General features: G+C 44.8%; 1 protein-coding gene across 1 annotated transcript in view; it reads left to right on the top strand.

Moving 5' to 3' along the window:
- Nucleotides 1-2860: 2860 nt before the first annotated feature.
- Nucleotides 2861-4639, top strand: part of LOC143284124 (protocadherin-1-like) — a 95896-nt gene continuing 94117 nt past the window's right edge. Inside the window, exon 1 of the mRNA XM_076590779.1 lies at nucleotides 2861-4639. This exon is cut by the window's right edge and continues 24 nt beyond it. The gene's annotated coding sequence lies outside the window, so the exon portion shown is untranslated.

Genomic DNA, 4639 nt, shown 5'->3' with positions numbered 1-4639 from the left:
CAGAGAGAGAGAGAGAGAGGAACAGAGAAAAAGAGAGAGAGACAGAGATACAGAAAGAAGATGGAGCGACAGAGAGAACAACAGAGAAAGAAAGAAAGAGACAGAGACAGACTGAAACGGAGACAAAAATTGATTTGAATAAGGCAGCTGAGTAGTGACCGATAGACAGAGAGACAGACAGTCGGAGATAGACAGACAGAGAGACAGACAGTCGGAGATAGACAGACAGAGAGACACACACAGAGACAAAAATTGATTTGAATAAGGCAGCTGAGTAGTGACCGATAGACAGAGAGACAGACAGTCGGAGATAGACAGACAGAGAGACACACACAGAGACAAAAAATGATTTGAATAAGGCAGCTGAGTAGTGACCGATAGACAGAGAGACAGACAGTCGGAGATAGACAGACAGAGAGACACACACAGAGGGAAAGAGAGACAGACAGACAGACAGACAGTCAGACACATACAGACAGGGAGACAGACAGACAGACAAAGACAGCCCTAGAGAGAGACAGATAGAATGAGAGAGACAGACAGTCAGACACATACAGAGAGACAGACAAAGACAGACAGAGAGACAGACAGACAGACATCAGACAGACAGACAGACAGGGAGACAGACAAAGACAGCATAAGAGAGACAGAAGAAGAGACGAGACAGACAGTCAGACACATACAGAGAAGACAGACAGACAAAGACAGATAGAGAGACGAGAAGACAGACAGTCAGACACATACAGACAGGAGAGGAGACAGACAAAGACAGCATCAGAGAGACAGACAGAAGAAGACAGACAGAAGTCAGACACATACAGACAGGGAGACAGACAAAGACAGCCATAGAGAGAGACAGATAGAATGAGAGAGACAGACAGTCAGACACATACAGAGAGACAGACAAAGACAGACAGAGAGACAGACAGACAGACAGTCAGACACATACAGACAGGGAGACAGGGAGACAGACAAAGACAGCCATAGAGAGAGACAGATAGAATGAGAGAGACAGACAGTCAGACACATACAGACAGAGAGACAGACAAAGACAGACAGAGAGACAGACAGACAGACAGTCAGACACATACAGACAGGGAGACAGACAGACAGACAAAGACAGCCATAGAGAGAGACAGATAGAATGAGAGAGACAGCCAGTCAGACACATACAGACAGAGAGACATTGTCAAGCAAATCTAATTGAAGAACTTAACACAAAAGTCAAGGGTGTGATCACAAACATTCTTGAGCCGTTCTCCGATGATGATGATGATGATGATGATGATGATGAGGATGATATTTAGAATAGGTTAATGATGATGATGATGATGATGATGATGATGATGATGATGATGATGATGATGATAATAATAATAATAATAATGATGATGATGATGATGATGATGATGATGATAATATTTTAGAATATTTTTTTCTTTATAAATCAAAGGAAATAGAAAGAACAAGAAGAACATGAAGAAGGAAGACGAGAACGGGTGTGTGTGTGGAGGGGGGGGGGAGACAAAGACAATAGAAGAATAATTATTTTTTTAAAAAAAGAAAAAAAGAAAGAAAGGAAGAGTGAAACACCATCAACGTGATGAGCTGATGATCCTAAGGCAGGAGAGAGAGGGGGGGGGGGGAGAGGGGGAGAGAGAGAGAGAGAGAGAGAGAGAGAGAGAGAGAACAATAGAGAGAGAGAGGGAGAGGGAGAAGCGGAAGTGGAGACAGAGAAAAAGAAAAACCAGAGAGAGAAAGAGAGAGAGCGAGAAGGGGTTGGGGATGGGGGGGGGGGGGGGGGCGGACTGAACAACAAACTACGAAAAAAAGGAAATAAAACTTAGGTTGTTCCTTTTGTGTGTGTTTGTTTTTGTTGGGATTTTTGTTGTTGTTGTCTTTTGTTTGGCTGGTTGGTAGTTTGGTTTTGGGTTTGTTTGGTTGTTTTTGTGTTGTTGTTGTTGCTGTTTTGTTTTGTTTTCTGTTGTTTTGTTTTTGTTTTTTGTTGGTTTTTTTGGGGGGGTGAGGAGGGTTGGGGGGGGGGGGAGGGGGGGTATGTGAAAACAAAAAAATCACTGGAAACATTCGAGCCACAGTAACTGACTTACCTATCAATGCTGTGGGAGAAAGATAAACAGAACAAGAAGAAGAAGAAGAAAGAAAAAACGAGAGAAAAACATAGACAATCAGAGAGAGAGAGACAGAGAGAGAGAGACAGAGACAGAGAGAGACAGACAGACAGAGAGACACAGAGAGAGACAGAGACGGAGAGAGAGAGACAGACAGAGAGACACAGAGAGAGAGACAGACAGACAGACAGACAGACAGACAGAGACACAGAGACAGAGAGAGAGACAGACAGACAGACACAGAGAGAGAGAGACAGAGACGGAGAGAGAGAGACAGAGAGACACAGAGAGAGAGACAGACAGACAGAGAGAGAGAGACACAGAGACAGAGAGAGAGAGAGACAGACAGAGAGAGAGACACAGAGACAGAGAGAGAGAGACAGACAGAGAGAGAGAGACAGAGACAGAGAGAGAGAGACAGACAGACAGACAGAGAGACACAGAGACAGAGAGAGACAGACAGACAGAGAGACACAGAGAGAGAGAGAGAGACAGACAGACAGAGAGACACAGAGAGAGAGCGAGAGGGCCAGCCTGGCTGTCAGCCCAACCAGCTCCGCCTCTCAAGCCAACCAAATCCACGCTCTCGGCACGCGCAGTTCAACCTCCCACCCCCCTACCCCTCACACACACACACACCACCACCACCACCACACAAGGGGGCGGGGTGTAGAGAACCTGACAGGCAGCCCCAGCACACATCACTGCAGGCAGGCAGGCAGGCAGGCAGGCTAGGGTGGCTACGCTAGGAAGACTAGGCAAGCACTACACGACACGAGAAGCAGGCAGTGCAGACAGACCCAAGAAAAATGGACGAAGAGAGAGGTGACTTCTTGTAAAAGGGCACGACTGGCCCGCACGCTGCAAAAACCGTTCTTCACTAACTAACAGGGGGCAGCCAGCCAGCCACAACGATCGCTTCTTTTCCCGTCCTCACAAAATCCCTTCCTCTCTCTTTCTGTCTCTTCCCTGTGGTCGGGAACGAGAGACAGCGGGACAGGACAGGACAGGACAGAGAAAAGAAGTGACAAGAGAGAGAGGGGGGAAAAAGAGGAGAGAGAGCAGAAAGAACTTTCTACTATTATACCCCATAGCGGACTATTTCGTCAATGTATGGTTTGGTTTCTTCATGCTGTTTCTTTGGCGCTATGTAGCACTGACTCCTAACGGGAAATAACAAGTGGTGTTTGGAAGGGAAACAGAGACGGTGACTGGATATACCCAACCCACCCTTGACAGTTTGAAAAAAAAAAACCAGTTGTATTGTGAGAAAAGAGAGAAAAGGAAATAAAAAGGAAAAAAAGAAAAAGAAAAGGAAAGATCCTGACACTATCTTCAGTCATTCTCTTGTGTTGGACGACAATTCTTTTATGATCGTGCATAAACGTGAATGGATATTGAATATTCCCGGTCAATGGTTGGGCGGTGAATAGGGCCGTAAAAAATAAAAAGAAAAAAGAAAAGAAAAAGAAAAGAAAACAATCTTCGTCTTTCAATTCTTTAGATATCCCTCAATAATGAACCCTTTGAATGAGAATGGAAAGCGAGCTTTGACTGCTGGGCACTAGACATTTCGTGCAGAACTTAACATGAAAGAGACAAGGGAGTTTATTGTCAGCAACACTGTCACGTAGTTTTCTAGTGGTGTAGACTTCTTCCAGTCCTTCAACCGAACTTTTTTTTAAAAAGATTTCTTCTGGTTGAGCGCATCTAATTACGGTTAGGTGTGTTTATTTCAATCTTTTAAAGTTTGGATTTATATGCGGCGTGAAATACAATTTCCAGAGTGGACTTTCGTGTTCAGCAATGATCATCGCCTCGATCGTCCCTGCAAGGCAAACACCGCGTTATCAATGGCTGTGTATTCCTGTGACATGTGGAGACAACACTTATTAGTGTTAGTATACTACTCATCAGCGTAAAGAGCGTCTCATATATATGTCACTGGTTTTTATAAGACGTTGTGGTGATTATTAGCGACCTGACGTTTATTGTACTTGTAGTGACTGCCGTGGGGATCTATCTATGCGACAGATATCTTCGGTGAATGCAGAAGCTATATGCACTGGCAGGAGAAACAGATGTCTTTTATGGAGACTTGAGAAGCTGTCAATTTGAAACCGGTGCTTATTCATGACTGTAAAACTGATCATCGCTAATATATTCATCACCTTCAAATTGCCTCCAGAATCCCCCAGACACCAATTTTTCACGACTGGCTGAAAGAGACGTCACTCAGTATATTTTTACGTCAGTGATAGAGTGGCTTTCAAGAAACTACCCCTGGACTTAGTTTAAAACAACGACTGACGGTTTTTCGTGTTCCGGTGACCAGCTGGACACTACTGAACTACCGCTTGCTGTAAGTGGATAGTGTTGACAGTGTTGACAGTGTTTGCAGCATTTGACAGCCTGCTTCACTTTCTTCTAAACGTGCCAAGTGGATGGATGGTGGACTTCACTGCCGGATCAGTACAACGGCTGTTACCTCGTGGACCTGTTGTCAGAGC

Source organism: Babylonia areolata, chromosome 7, assembly GCF_041734735.1.
Source record: "Babylonia areolata isolate BAREFJ2019XMU chromosome 7, ASM4173473v1, whole genome shotgun sequence".
Lineage (NCBI taxonomy): Eukaryota > Metazoa > Mollusca > Gastropoda > Neogastropoda > Buccinidae > Babylonia > Babylonia areolata.
This window is presented reverse-complemented; position numbering and strand designations above follow the sequence as displayed.